Below are 16,097 nucleotides of genomic sequence, written 5' to 3' on the forward strand. Positions count from 1 at the left end.
GGGCTCCTCGGTCCCAGGCTGCAGCTCTTGTTGCCATGATGATGATGTCACGGACGCAACCACTGGGGGAGGGGAAAGGGGGGTGTGTGTGGCGAAGGGAGGGCTGCGAGTAGTGCGGGGGAGGGGGCTCGGCGGGAAAGGAAGGGAGCGGGCGGGCGCCCGGGCGGAACACGGAGGGCGGGGGCCGAGAAGGTGCTTTCTCCCCCGCCCCCGGGGCACGCAGTGAGGGAGGCGGCCGGCGGCCGACAGGGCCCGCGCGGGATCGATGACTCGGCCGGCGGGCACGGTCACCTGGGTGAGGGGCAGCGGAAGGGGCGGCAGAGCACCGATCTCATGGATGGGCTTCGAGGGGCTTGCGGGAGGGGTGCGCCAGTGTTCGGGGCCGTTTTGGCGGCTATGCGGGATTGGCAGGAGCTGCGGTGCTCACAATTGCCTAGCCGACCGCCATTTCACATCCAGCAGAGGAGGCGGGGGCAGCCGCGGAGACGGTTTTTCACAAGGTAAGAAAATCCGTCCGCGGGAGGAGGGAGGCGAGGCGCAGATCTCGTGCCGCTGCGGCCTCGCGGGAGGGAAGGGCGGGCTGGCGGGCGGGCGGCGGAACGGGAGGGGCCGGGTGCGGAGGCAGCCGGCCCTTCTCAGGTAACGCCGCGGCTCCGCGCGTGGCCCGGGGGCGGTGCGAAAGGTGGGGGCGCGCGGGCGCGGGCTTCGGCCTATAAAAGGGCCGCCCTGGCGCTCCCCCTTCCCGAACGTGCCGCGCGAGCCGCCGTGCTCCCTCCTCCCTGCTGCTGCAGTGTCTGCGCGGGGCCATTTAATGAGATTTGTTCACGCACGGCTCTTAGCTTTGCGAGGGGTTGGCGTATCCAGTGCACAGGGATTTCCCACTACCGTGTTTTTCTCCCGCCCCCTTCCTTCGCTCTCGCCCTAATATATCCTTCGTTGGTTTCCTCGGCCCCGCAGGCTGCGTCCCGGGCACGCGCAAGTACATGTAAGGACATGTCAGCTCCCGGTGACCTCCCTCCTCCCTCGTCGCTCCTCCCCCAGCGGAATGTAGGATTAACAGCCTTTCCGAGAAAATTTTGGCCAAAGAAAAAGGCCTGTGAAAGTCACCGCGTTAGACGTGGCCTCCTCGTGTTTTTCAGTAACCGGTTATGCAGGGTTTTACTACCCGAAGGCGTAAAAGCACCACCTTGGGGAAGGGCCGTTTTGAATAAACAACTTTATTCAAAAATCGAGAGGGGGTGAAGCGATGCAGTTAGGGAATTTTTGTTTTAAAGAGTAGTAACATGCAACTGGCTTGGCTATTAAATTGGAACCAAGGGGTTCCTCTCTGACTTGGCTACTGATAGTGGGCATGACCTTGGACAAATAATTTTGTTTCTTTGGGCTCAGTTTCTACATATGTAAAACGGGAAGGTTTCTCTTAAAAACTCACCCTGAAGGGTTTCTTCTCAACAAAAAGATGTAAACTGTAGGAGGCGGAAAGTGTGGGTTCAAGTTCGAAATTTGCCCCTGAATTAGGACCCTTGACACATTTCTAACCCATCCAAAGTAGAGATGGTTGTTTTACATTTATGTGTTATACAGGTGCATTTGAATAGTTACCAGGTTGCCATGTATTTGAAGTGGTGTGAGAGCTACTCGTTTGGAACCGTAGTGGATTTTCAAATAGGAAAATCAAAAGGCCCAAAAGGGACAGGTCACTGGTAAGAAGCTGTCTATAAATTCCCTAACATATAAATGCTAATAAGAACTTACGCCCCGAGGGATTTGAGACTGATTACTACAGTAAATTACCTTGTAGTTTTTAACCTCAGAGCATGATTATAAACATAGGTGGCAAGATTTCTACTAACATGCTGGAAATTAATATTTTTAAGAGGCAAAATCTCTTAATTTGAAATTTTAGAAGGCTATAGAAGTGATTTTAAAATATGACTACAATGCTAAAATATATTTTTGGTAAAATAAATATTTTGTACATGCCGAATGTCAGATACACAATACCAGTGATTCTCAGTGTTCCATGACACCTAGCATTCTTTAAATGTTAGTATTTTGGCTCTTACTGAATTACATTTTTGGGTATGGGGCCTGGGAATCTGTATTGTTAGCAACACTACCTGCCTCCCCGTGATTCTTAAGCAAAATAAAATTGAGAATCCTTGTACTATAATCAGTGTATCCATAACTTTTAAATTATAATATTCCTAACTAGAAAATGGTAAAAGCATCAAATTAACAGAGTTGCTATTTCTAGAAAATGGTTTCTTTCCCCTTACCTCTTGAATCAACATTATTTACTTTAAGAAAAGGCAGTTGCAACCACAAGTCAAATCCTTCTAGAACTCCAAGAATGTTCACTCTTGAAGAAAAACATTTGCAGCATGAAATTAGGAACGTTGTGTTCATTGCATGTAATTTAGTTTTAAGTTGATGCTCAAATTGAAAACCTGACAGTAACCCCCTAATTAACCACTATCAAATGGGTTTTATAAATATATTCTTCCTGAAGTAAGAAAATGTTCTGGAATTTTGAGTCAGAGAATGTGAACTTTAAACCATCATTTAGCTAAGTGATCACTTATTTTTTGGAATTTTTTTCCTCATCTGTGAAATGGATAGTAATTTCTGTTTTAACTTCTCAGGGATGTTATAAGGCTCAAACGAGATAATGTATGTGAAAATATGGTAAAATGTTCATATCCAGAAGTCTGATTCATCGAGAAACAGTAAAATCACTTGGAATTGCCTTATCTACATACAGTATGAGAAATGCAAAAATTGAACTCTATACTTAATATCCTTAATGCTTTTTCTTTTTTTTTTTTTTTTTTGAGACAGAGTCTTGCTCTGTCGCCCAGGCTGGAGTCCAATGGTGCAATCTTAGTTCACTGCAACCTCTCCCCACAGGTTCGAGTAATTCTCCTGTCTCAGCCTCCCGAGGAGCTGGTACTACAGGCATGTGCCACCATGCCTGGCTAATTTTTGTATTATTAGTAGAGATGGGGTTTCACCATGTTGGCCAAGCTGGTCTTGAACTCCTGACCTTGTGATCTACCCACCTTGGCCTCCCAAAGTGCCAGGATTACAGGTGAGAGCCACTGTGCCCGACTGCATTTTTTTTTTTAAGTGGCTATTTCTTGCCAGGAGATTTGAGATACGTTGGGAAACAAAACAGATATGGTCCCTTCCCTTATAAGGTTTATAGTCTAGCATCCTAAAAATGTATTTTAATCATATCAATTAACATTTAATCATCTCTTCTAGTTCACTGATGTGTACTTACCATGTTTGCCTTTAGTAAAAGCCTACCAAGTGTCCTTTACTGATACTGTTCAACATCTGTTAACATCTGCCTGTTAGCAGTTTATAATCTAGAACAGACAGTAGTAGCTACCATACTTTTGTGGCAGATACTATAAGATGGCTGATTCAGTATTCATCTAACTCTCTTTTTGCTTATTTTTCTGTACTTTAAAAGATGGAAAACAAACTACAGTTCTCAGACTCCCTTGCAGCTAGATTGCTGGAGTGAGATCAATGGTGTGATCAGTAAATGTTTAACAATGGCTCAAGAAGAGGGAAGGCCCTAATTTGTAGCATTGGCCAATTCAGTTTGCTTTCTTTTTTAGGAACAGGGTCTTATGATGTTGCCCAGGCTGGTCTTGAACTACTAGGCTCCTCCCACTTCAACCTCCCAACTAGTTGGGACTACGTGGTACAAATATGCCCCCTACCAGAGTGACTTCAGTAAATGTGGAGTTAGTTGGAAAGGATGCTGACAGTCAGAAGCTGGCTTCAGTATATGACCTAGTTTCCAGCAATCAGATGTACCCATGCAGGACATGGATGTGACAGCAAGCAACATGATGCTTCAGCTGCACTCAGGGAGATAGTATCTTCTGACAAATACCATGAAGGAGGTATTGGGTTCTTCTGGGTAGGTAGGGAGGAGTTGTGGCATCTGTTTTAGAGTCTTAGGTGCTGACTGGCAGGCAGTGCTGGGATGGGTTTCCACTAGAATAGCTTTGTAATGTGGGATGGGTGGGTGTTCTTTGTGGTTTGTTTTTTCTTGGATGTTGTTTCTAGCTATGTTTATCTAAGTCTGGTTCTCTGGCCCTCTGAGAGATCTGTGAGCTAAATAGTATCTTTTAATGCCTTTTTGCTTCAACCAGCCCAGTCACAGCCAGCTACATAATTTGTGGGGCCCAGAGCAAAATGAAAATGTAAGGCCTCTTGTTCCAACACAGGGGAAAATGTGCTATTATCTGTACTAAAATATAAAGCTTTTTCTTTCTTCTGTCTTTGCTCTCTCCACTTGTCATAGTGTTTTTAAATTTACTTTTTAATGTCATTCTACGAGAAAAAAATTAAATTTTTTAATTCTTAGGATGAATTTTACCATTTATCTTTATATTATGTAATGCCATTTTAAAATGCAAGTATAAGAGCATTTCAATTGTATTTGGAATCACCAAAATTATACAATTCATAGCTTGTAAATGCATATGTATTTTGTGCTATCAGAACAGTGTAAACTCTGCACAAAACCAACTCAACTATTTTTATTTTGCTTCTTAATGTGCACATATTCTACCAATATTCTCTGTCTTCTGCTTACTGATGAGTAAGGAAGGATGAGAGGAAAGGGAGCGCTGAGTTGCCCTACTTTCCTTTCATTCTTTGTCATCATTTTTCGTGTAAATGGTTGACTAATAGTGGGAAGTAACACATGAGTAAGGAAGGATGTGATGTAGTCACTTGTGTTTCTTAAAGATGCTGTTGCCTTCTTTCTGCACCTGAAGCAAGTTCTGATTTAAATGAAAACTGTAGCGTCTTGGAACTGTCTGTGCCTCCACTAACTCAGTCATAGATGTTATATGCTTGTTTTGTATTAAATTTGTTACTCTCTTGAGTTCCTGCACCTCATAGGTCCACCAGAATCCTTTGTCATGAGGCATCATGGAGACCATATGCAAATAGAATGGCAAGGAAGAAAGCATACATACCTCTGCTTGCATGTTATGCTCTGCTATACCACTGGACTTACAAAACAGATAGTCAAACATAAAAGTATTATAATTTTCAAGACAGTGACTGCAGAGCATTAAACCAAGCACTGGGCCCTGTGTGACTATACATGTCGCATGTTCATGAAGTTGATGACTCTGAGCTCTTGGGTTTCTCAAATGGGACTTCTGGCATTTGGGTGAAACAGTTTTTCGTTGTGCAGGACATTTAACATCCCTGGCCCCTGTGCACTACATGCCACTGTAACAATGAAAAATTCCCCATGTATTTCTAAATGTCCCCAAAGAGAAGTTGCCACTCTCCACTGAAATCCTAGAGTGGACTCCACTGTGTATAGCTATGAACCATGAGCCACTACAGAGTGGAGTTAAAAAGGATTTCAAATTTTTATACCCTGGACAGCAGAATTATGATGACTTTTTCCTATTGTCAGAAAAATAATACCACCTACATTGATGATGAAACAAATATTTGAGATAACAATTCAAAGGTGGTTAGTGGGTTCTGTGTGTCACGTATAAATGGTAGTTGACTCCAGATAGATGGCAATTTCTGATAGTTTTAAAAAAAAAAAAGCAGAGTACCACAGAAAAGCAAAGAGAACCATCTTACCTTCATTATCTTCATCAGGTAGCCCCCCCCGGAAAAACTAAGAAAGTTGTCATAATAAGATATGCTACTCTTATTACGTTGGATTTGGAATTTAGTTTCATTATGTCTATTTTTTTTTTTAAGGTATAGTTCTTCATTTAAGAATATTAACATTGTCAGGGCCGGCACAGTGGCTGAACCCTGTAATCACAGCACTTTGGGAGGCCAAGGCGGGAGGATTGCCTGAGCCCAGGAGTTTGAGACCAGGCTGGGCAACATGGCGAAAATCCATCTTTACAAGAAATACAGAATTTAGCTGGGTGCGATGGTGCATGCCTGTAGTCCCAGCTACTTGGGGGCTGAGGTAGGAGGATAGCTTGAGCTTGGGGAGGTCAAGACTGCAGTGAACCTTGAGCTTCATGAGCAAAGGATTCTGGTGGACCTATGAGGTGCAAGAGCTCAAAGGAGTAATAAAGTTAATGTAAGACAAACATGTTACATCTGTGGCTGAGTTACTGGAGTCATAGTGTTGCCACTGTACCGCAGCCTGGGCAACAGAGGGAGACCCTGTCTCAAAAAAAAAAGTTCTAGTTCTATAGACCTGATTCTGCCTTTGCTAACTATGAACGTCGGTTTCTATGAACCTCAGTTTTCTCTGCAATAAAACAGGGGCAAAAGTATACTTACCTTAGGTTCTAAATCATTTCATCAAAAGTGAATTCATTAAAAATGTAAGTTTACCAAGAATACATTTATTGGTCAGGCATGATGGCTCACACGGTGGGAGGCAGAGGTGGGAGGATTGCTTGAGCCCAGGAGTTTGAGACCAGCCTAGGCAACATGGTGAAACCCTGTGGGACTGAGAGTTTGCTTGGTTGAGAGGTGGGGGGATCACTTGAGCCCAAGAGGTCGAGGTTGCTGCACCACTGGACTCCAGCCTGGGTGGCAGAGCAAGATCATGTCTCCAAAAAAAAAAAAATACATTTATTAAATACATTCAGGGTGAATATTCTCTAAAACAAGTATTTGGTAAATGTAGCAAACGGATTCATTGGCAAATTACCTTTTAGCAAATTGGACTGCTTTCCATTCCTATTAGGGATATTATAACGATTAAACGAAGTATTGCCAAAAATACTTAGCGTAATTCTGAATACTCCTTAGCTGTAATCCCCCCGCCAACATTCATAATTCAAGTCCTGCCTATTCTTTCTCCTGAATATTCCCCATTTCTGCCCACATAATCATTGTCCTTTTGTCGCCTTTCACTAGCTTTAGGTATACTATTGCAGTAGTCACTTGTTTGGTCCCTTGGCTTATTCCCCACTAATTTTATTTTCTACTGTACTGCAAGGGTGATCTGTCTACCACATAAATTTTAAGTTATCATCTATGTCAAATTATCATCTGTTGCCATGAAAACAGTGTTTATGGCATACCACCTTCATGATTTGACCTAGATAGATATTCGGCTTCATACCTTTTCACCTTTTCCATTTATCTTCTAGTACCACTGAGGTATTATAGCTTCGTAAACATGCCATTCTTTTTGAAAAACTATCAAATCTCTGTGCATTTGCCTTTCTAACTGGCATAGTACATTCTCCCTTCTTGTTTCCTGGCAAAATTCTTATTTATCTTTCAAGTTTTAGCTCAAATGCCACTTTCATGTAAAGGTTTCCCTGATTTCCTCAGATTTAGGTGTTATTTCTAGCCTTCCACTTCTTTTTGTACATGCTTCTATTATAATGCTTACATTATTGTAGTTGTTTGTTAGTCTGTCATTCTAATAGACTGTTATCTTCTTGAAGGAGCAGACCATGTCTTTTCATCTTTTATATACTAGATCCAAGTATAATGCCTAGAATATAAGTTATCAGCATTTACTGAATTAAAAAAATTTAAAAATCTGTTTACAACTCTCTCTACTGCCTGCCCAACAGCCCTCCATTACATAGCAGTAAACTAAGACCCAAAGAAATAAAGCTGTTTAGTGAGAACACATGCCTCCAAACTCCAGATTTATTACTTTTACTCCTATACTTAGGGAATCTTCTGAGCAGCGTCTATATAAGTAGTCATTTCTGTTGTCAGAAAGACTTGTCTTGTCACTGTTTTTTCATTCATCTTTAAGGAGTAGGTAGAAGGGCATAGTGATTTGACAAGAGTGGCAGTATTTTCTTTCTTATTCAATCATTTAGATACTTTATTTGTTTTCTAGTAAATTTGGTTGAGTTCAAGCTAATTTTTTTTTTTTTTTTTTTAGAAATTATTTTAATAGAGATGAGGTCTCACTATATTGTCCAAGCTGGTCCCAAACTCCTGGGCTCAGGCGATCCTCCTGCCTCAGCCTCCCAAAGTGCTGAGATAACAGGTGTGAGCCACCATGCCCTGCTAAATTATTCTTTATGAGACAGGGTCTCACTGTCACCCAGGCTGGTATGCAGTGACCCAATCTCAACTCACTGCAGTCTTGACTTCCCAGGCTCAAGCAATCCTCCCACCTCAGCCTCCTGAGTAGCTGGGACTACAGGCGTGCACCTCTACACCCAGCTAATTTTCGTATGTTTTTAGAGACGGGGTTTCACTATGTTGCCCAGGCTGGTCTCGAACTCCTGAGCTCAAGTGATCCATCTGCCTTGGCCTCCCAAATTGCTGGGATTGCAGGTGTGAGCCATGGCACCTGGCCTCAAGCTAAATTATTCTTTTTGTCATCCCTTCTCTTTCCTTCACTCTTAGATAACTCAGTTTTCTTAACTACTGTAGGGTCAAATGTCTGAATCATTTGGTCCAGTGGTCCTCAACCAGGGGTGATTTTTGCCTCCCTAGGGGACATTTGGCAAAATATCTGGAGGCATTTTTGATTATTACATCTTACAATGCATAGGGCAGCCCCTACAGCACAAAGAATTATCAGGTCCAAAGTGTCAATATTGCAGGTGTTGAAAAACCCTGGCCTAGTTTAAAGTAAATTTTTACCCAGCCCCTTCATCCAGTCTCTTGCCTTTATGAAACCATGATGGAAAAGAAACTCATTCCCTTTCACAGGGATTTGGAAGGCCTAAATAAGTATGACAAACTTTAGAGGCAATTGCTGTCAACCATACAAAGTCCCAAAAGGCTTTATGCAGGTTTCTGCAGTTTCTCCATAGAACCTTCCTGGGTACAAGGTAGGCACATAAATATTTATTGCCTAAATGAATAGTAATAAAATAATTCTTGGCCAAAAGATGTATTTCATGTCTTTTATTTTTTTCTCTTTAAACTAAAGGAAAGTCAGATTTATTATGTGGTAAGAGATGAATTTCCTGAACAGAGATCTCTCTATTCGTTTTAACCAATTAATTTACTCGGTTACTCAGAGAAGCAAAACTTTTCTGAAACAACTCTTCCACTTCTGTAAATTAGCAGTAATAGTCTTAAAGAAGGAACCGGTGAGCGTATAAATTAAAGATGATGTTTGAGGAACAAAAAATTAAAAAAACTTTCAGAATAGAGTAATATTAGAACTGATGCCTGAGCTTTCCAGGACCCTCATTTAAATTACATATCCGGAATTGATACCGGAGCATTTCCAATGGATTATATTACAGATAGGCAGGAGGAGACCAAACACACATAGAGTAAGGATAGATAAAATTCCCAATTTAAATAATTAAGATGCAAAATCTCAGAAGCAAGATATCTATTTGGATCAACATATCTCAGGGTAGTTTCCCCTGGCCCCAAAGTTTATTGCATTTTAATAATCACAGTGTAAATCACATTCCAGAAAAACTCCCACTAGAAAGCTTTTTACTGAGACTGGGCAGGGTGGCTCATCCCTGTAATCCCAGTATTTTGGAAGACCAAGGTGAGATAATTGCTTGAGCCCAGAAGTTTGAGACCAGCTTGGGCAACATAGTGAGACCTTGTCTCTACAAAAAATTAAAAATTAGCGAGGCGTGGTGATGTATGCCTGTAGTCCCAGCTACTCAGGAGGCTGAGGCAGGAAGATCGCTGGAGCCTAGGAAGTTGAGGCCACAGTGAGCCATGATCACCACTGCACTCCAGCCTGGGTCACAGAGCAAGACCCTGTCTCAAAAAACAAACAAATGCAGAAAACTTTGCTATTGACACTGGATTCTCCTAGATTTTGCCTTACTTTACAGCCTCATTCCAGAGGCCAGAAAAGACTACTTATTCTCAGATGTATAAATATAGATGTCCTATTTCTTCATTTTCTCAATAAAATGTATTTTTCCAATTTTAAAAGTTTTAAATGCATAGCATGAAAAATATGGAAGACAATAAAGAAAAATAGAGCATTCAGTCTCACCCAGTTGAAGTCAGGATTAACATTCTAGTCCATTCTGTTTCTAGAAAATTTTTCTGTAAATATATTACATAGAGAAAGTAATGTCCTAGTTTTTTCACTTTGCATTAAAACAAGCATTTTCCATGTAAATTAAAACTCTACATATACATTGTTTTAATGGCTGCAAAATATGCTGTGTTGTGGACATATGATAATTTACCTAACCATTTTCCCACTGTTGGCCAACAACAGAATCGTTCAAATTTTATATTATCATATATATCACACTGAGCATTTTTAGGCTGAAAATTTTGCTCCATTTTGGATCCTATCCTGAATTTTTCAAGGAACTTACTTTATAGTTCACTGTTTGATATCACCAGTTCTTGGTACATGGCATGTTCTTTCTCCACAGAAGAGAGAATTGCATGTAATACTCATTCTGCCTAGTTTGCTCTTCCTTTCCCTGTCTCTTTTTGCCCAGTTAACCCACTCTTTTCTTTCTTAAAGATTTCAGTAAGTAGGAGTAGGGACCTTCCTGTGACAGTACTTACTCAAAATACTATAAAATTGGAATAGGAAAAAGATATTTTAGTAGAGATTTTTTTTGTTGTTCGTTTGCTGTTTTTACTTGAAATTCTGGGATACATGTGCACAATGTGCAGGTTTGTTACATAGGTATACATGTGCCATGGTGGTTTGCTGCACCTGTCAACCCATCATCTGGGTTTTAAGCCCCGCATGCATGAAGTATTTGTCCTAATGCTCTCCCTCCCCTTGTCCCCCACCCCTCAACAGGCCCCGGTATTTGTTGTTCCCCTCCCTGTGTCCGTGTGTTCTCATTGTTAATAGAGGTTTCATATGTTATAATTACATCAACTTAACTGTTATCTCTTCACTCAGTCACCTATTTATTTTATTTTACTTCATTTTATTTTATTTTATTTTATTTTTGAGACAGTCTCACTCTGTCACCCAGGCTGGACTGCAGTTGCACAGTCTTGGCTCACTGCAACATCTGCCTCCCGAGTTCAAGCAATTCTCCTGCCTCAGCCTCCCAAATAGTTGGGATTACAGGTGCCCGACACCACACCCAGCTAATTTTTGTATTTTTAGTAGAGACGGGGTTTTGCTATGTTTGGCCAGTGTGATCTCAAATTCCTGACCTCAGGTGATCTGCCTGCCTCGGCCTCCCAAAGTGCTGGGATTACAGGCGTGATCCACTGTGCCTGGCCCTGTCGCCTATATTAAACATGCATTTTATTGCTCAGTTCTAAGCTTTTTGTATTATTTTAACTTTTTATTAACTCACTGGTATTTATAAAATCCTATGTTAAATGATGTGGTTTTTTTTTTTTTTTTTTTTAAGAGTAAGACATGGTCCTAGACTCCAGTATTATATAATTGACCAATAAGCTATAAGTTTCTTGATGTTAGGAATCATATTCTACAGTTTCCTTTTTTCTTTTAAGACAGGGTCTTGCTCTGTTGCCCAGGCTGGAATGCAGTGACACAATCACACTTCACTGCAGCCTTGACCTCCTGGGCCTAACCGATTCTCCCACCTCAGCCTCCTAAGTAACTGGGGCCACAGGTATGTGCTACTGCTCCTGGCAATGATTTTTTTTTTTTTTTTTTTTTTTTCGAGACTGAGTCTTGCTCTGTCGCGCAGGCTGGAGTGCAGTGGCGCGATCTTGGCTCACTGCACGCTCCACCTCCTGGGTTCATGCCATTCTCCTGCCTCAGCCTCCTGAGTAGCTGGGACTACAGGCTCCCGCCACCAATTTTTTTTTATTTTTGTAGAGATGGAGTCTCCCAATGTTGCCCAGGCTGGTCTTAAACTCCTAGGCTTAAGAGATCCTCCCAGCTGGGCCTCCCAAAGTGCTGGGATGGATGATAGGCATGAACCACCATTCCCGGCCTGTTTCCTTTTTCCCTTTGCACAGTACCAGATATATGGTTGGTACTGCAGAAATAATTTCCCCCTGCCCTCTACGTTGATCATTTGATGACCAAATAGTGTCCATCTAGACACTTATTTATGACTTGTACAAAACATTCCACTTTCTGAGGTAGACAGTGATATTCTGAAGCCATAGGTAAGAGTAATTTTCAGTTTGTTGAAAGTGAACATTCTTTGTATAAAGGTCGGCCTGTCAGGAAATAGCTTGCTACTGTGTTCTTTTAAGATTATTTTTAAAAACCTTTGTATATGTGTGTTTTTACGCTTTAAAAAAAAAAAAAAAAAAAGTAGTGAGAAACTACACCTAGTAGTCTCAGCAGCTGTTTTCAAATCAGAACTGGGGTAATCTAGTTGTAATTTATTTTCACAAATTTATGAGAACAAGAGCTGATATTTTTCTTACTTGAATTAGCAGGTAATTTCATTCTCCATTCCTCTTTAGCAGGGAAAATCTAGCCTTAGGATGAAAATGTGAACCAGAGGTCCTTGCCAAGTCTGCAGAGCAGTACGAAGATTAGTTTTATGAATGAAGGAAAACACTACTCATTTTTCTTAAGCAACTGCTTACTTCTGCATTTGTATAAAATGTTTTTAGACTGAAAACTCATAGAGAAAGGGGAAGGATCCTCATTCCAGAATATCTGCTCCCCTGTACTTAGCATATTCATAGTCTTTCAATACTTAATTTATTAAAGATGTTAAAGACTTTGGCACTTGGCTTACAGTCTTCCTCCTTCACCTAAATTCCTGCCCTCATCCTGAGTGAATTCATCACCCAAGTAGACAGCCCATCTAATACTATTGGGAAGGGAAGGTTATTCTGTGTTATGTATTAGTCTTTACGTTATGCTAAAGTATGGTGTTACAATTCTCCTTTGCAGACCCAAAATTAACAATAGGCTGAATCATTTGATCATCATTCCCTCTGACTGTAACGTAGCTTTTGTCCTTTCCTGTTTTACTTTACAGTTTTGGGTCTAGTTCATCTGATAGGGTACATTTCTAATATTTTTTTAAATTAATATTTATTCAATCAAAAAGAGCATGTCTTAGACATCATGGGATGAAATGATAACTGAAGGAAAATAACTCCTAAAAATAGTTACCCTATTTAAAGAAGCTTTTGTAAATCAAAGTAATCTCTAGTTGTAATTCAGGGCCAGAGGTCTTAGGCCCAGGTCCCTTGAGTTTTTTCATTCTTGAGTTTCCCAGCTTCCCCCTTCTGCTCTCAAAGATTTTCTAAAAACATACTCTTTTTTTCCCCTGTAGTAGCAGGGAAAACAGCACTATTTGGGTGGGGAATAGTGATGGGGCCTATTGGTATGTATAGGTCATTTATTGAATGATAGTAGAGCATTCCGGTAAGTGTTTAAACTCTGCAGCCCAGTTTCCCTACTTATCTGCTCCATAACTTGAGCAAATTACTTTCTGTGCCTCATTTTTTCTGTCTGTAATAAACAAATAATAATAGTAGTACCTATCTCATAGTGTTGTTGTGAAGATTGAATTACATATATTAAATGAGTTAACACCTTAGACTGCTAAGCACTCAATAACTGTAAGCTATTCACAATTTAGAGGCAGCTTCTCCATTTCCTAAAATATACTTATTCATCAAGAAGAATGATATAATAGTGAAAGGTAGGAGTTTTTAAAATTCTGTTGATTGGATGTAAAAAGTAGATTCTTAGAATTTCAGATAACCCAAGAAATTATTTATACCATTAGTTCTTAACCAGTAATATGCATCAGAATCATTTATGAGGTGTTGTAAAGATACATTTATCTAGGCCCTTTCTTCTCATATCTACCAAGTCAGAATGCCCACAGGCAATTCCAGTGCAGTCTTCCTGTCAAGACCATTGAAATGATCCAAGTCTTTAAATTTTATGATGAAGAAATTGAGACTCAGAGAAAGTAAATGACTTGCCGAAGATCCCATAGGGCAAGTGAGATTCAGGTTACCTACCTCCTTGGTAAGCGATCTTTCTATTCTGTGTTGCCACCAAATATATTAACTTTTAAAGGACCTAATATGAGAACTTATCTTTCTGTCAGTTATATCAGGAAAAATAATATAGGCTTTAAAACTTACTTTATTCAGCATTTAAATCAAAATAACAAATTTCTGGCCAGACATGGTGGCTTGCATCTGTAATCTCAGCACTTTGGGAGGCTGAGGTGGGAGAATTCCTTGAAGCCAGGAGTTTGAGACTAGCCTGGACAACATAGTGAGACTTTATCTCCATAAATAACTTAAAAAACTAGCCAGGTGTGGTGGTGTGCACCTGTGGTCCCAGCTACTAGAGAGGCTGAGGTGGAAGGATTGCTTGAGCCCAGGATATCAAGGCTGCAGTGAGCCATGATCACGCTACCGCACTCCAGCCTGGGAAACAGGGTGAGATAGTGTCAAAAAAAAATTTTTTTTATTTTTACAATTTATGCAGAGGACTATTGCACCTTTATAGTAGAACTTAAAGTGAATTTTACTGTCCTTTTTGTGAGGACATTAGTCTTTGCCACAATGCTTACTACTAATGAGTCTAAGAAAACGCTGTGTGGGACAGAGAGTTGCTTGATCCAACCTCACAGATTGACAGGCAAACAAATGTTTTATAGGGCAAGGTAGCTGTAGGAATTAAACTTTTTAGAACTTTCAGTAACAGAATATGTACTTCTCATGATTAGAGTTTCTTAAACATTTTTAAGGATTTTTAAAACTTTATAAAATAATCTTAGAATTTTCTAGTCTGTGAACAGTTCATATGGAAAAATCAGTGGTTATTATGTACACTGTTATTGCAGCTTCACTGAAAGATTAAAAATCTAAAAAATACAGTAAAAATAAGTTCTGAGATTTTGTATTGATGTTGGGTGTTGTGATACTCTCTCTCTTAAAATATGTTTTTCATTTTCCATAATATAAAGGAATCAAAAAATACATTACAACTTATATGTGAACTTGTGCAAATGTGTGAAACAAGGTGACAGGGCAGAAGCAAGAAAATGAAGCTCAAATGAAATCTACCTCTCAAAGCAGGTTCTATTTAATTTCTCTATATTTGCTATTATAAATTTTTTATTTTCATGTATGTGTTTCTTTGCTAGAGGTGAAAATTGGGTGCCAACCTGACTTCCAATTTTTAGGTGATTATTTTATAACAAACCACTCAGCTTGATGGATGCACTGCACAGCCTCCCCTCCAAAGTCCACCATTCCAGATCCTTATCAATATGTTATGACTACTTTTGCCTTTACTGTGTCTCTGCCTGATTCCATACCCTTGGCTCTACATTTCATCTCAGGTTCTGTTTTCTACATTTTCACTTGATGCTTGTTCCTGGCATTTGAATCTCCATTCAACCTGATGATCTTTGATTTAGACTCACCATCCAGTTCCAAGCTGCTAGGATTTATTACCCTCTGATTTCAGCAGCTCAGAAGTCCCTGGCACAGTCACAGGCTGGCTACCTCAAGGGGACCAGCGCCAAACACTAGTGCTATATTATAAACATCCATTTATTCATCTTTTTAACAGATTTTACTTATTGCCCACTGTGTGTAAGGCACTACAGAAGTTTCTGGGGATATAGAAGATTAGCGGCAGAAAGCTCTTAAGTCTCTTAAAATCTGGTAGGACAAATAATACAACTACATAATGGTAATTTAAGATAGTATATGTGCAACTACTAGAAGTTATATATAGAAACAGGACAGTAATTAACAAAAGCTTCAAATAGATCTTAAGTAATTAAGGAGCATAGGGTACGAGGATACATTACCATAACCTAGAGTGGTAGGTTACTGACAGGTGGCATCTTAACTAGACTTTGAAGGTAAGATAGGGGAGAGATCATGGAAGACAGATACTACAAAAACTGGAACCAACAAGAACAGAAAAAATGTTTTTTGTTGTTGTTGTTGTTTTTTGTTTTGTTTTGTTTGGAGTCGGAGTCTCGCTCAGTTGCCCAGACTGGAGTGCAGTGATGTGATCTCGGCTCACTGCAAGCTCCGTCTCCCAGGTTCATGCCATTTTCCTGCCTCAGCCTCCTGAGTAGCTGGGACTACAGGCACCCGCCACCATGCCCGGCTAATTTTTTTTTTTTTTTTTAAAGAAACAAGCTCTTTTACTTTATCAAATTGCTTTTTTTTCAAATTATTATACTTTAAGTTCTAGGGTACATGTGCACAATGTGCGAGTTTGTTACATATGT

At 40.3% G+C, this 16,097-nt stretch overlaps 1 pseudogene; it reads right to left on the bottom strand.

Moving 5' to 3' along the window:
- Positions 1-11,920: 11,920 nt before the first annotated feature.
- LOC102126110 (uncharacterized) lies at positions 11,921-12,654 on the bottom strand (annotated as a pseudogene).
- Between the last annotated feature and the right edge of the window lie 3,443 nt (positions 12,655-16,097).

Source organism: Macaca fascicularis, chromosome 4, assembly GCF_037993035.2.
Source record: "Macaca fascicularis isolate 582-1 chromosome 4, T2T-MFA8v1.1".
Taxonomy (NCBI): Eukaryota; Metazoa; Chordata; class Mammalia; order Primates; family Cercopithecidae; genus Macaca; species Macaca fascicularis.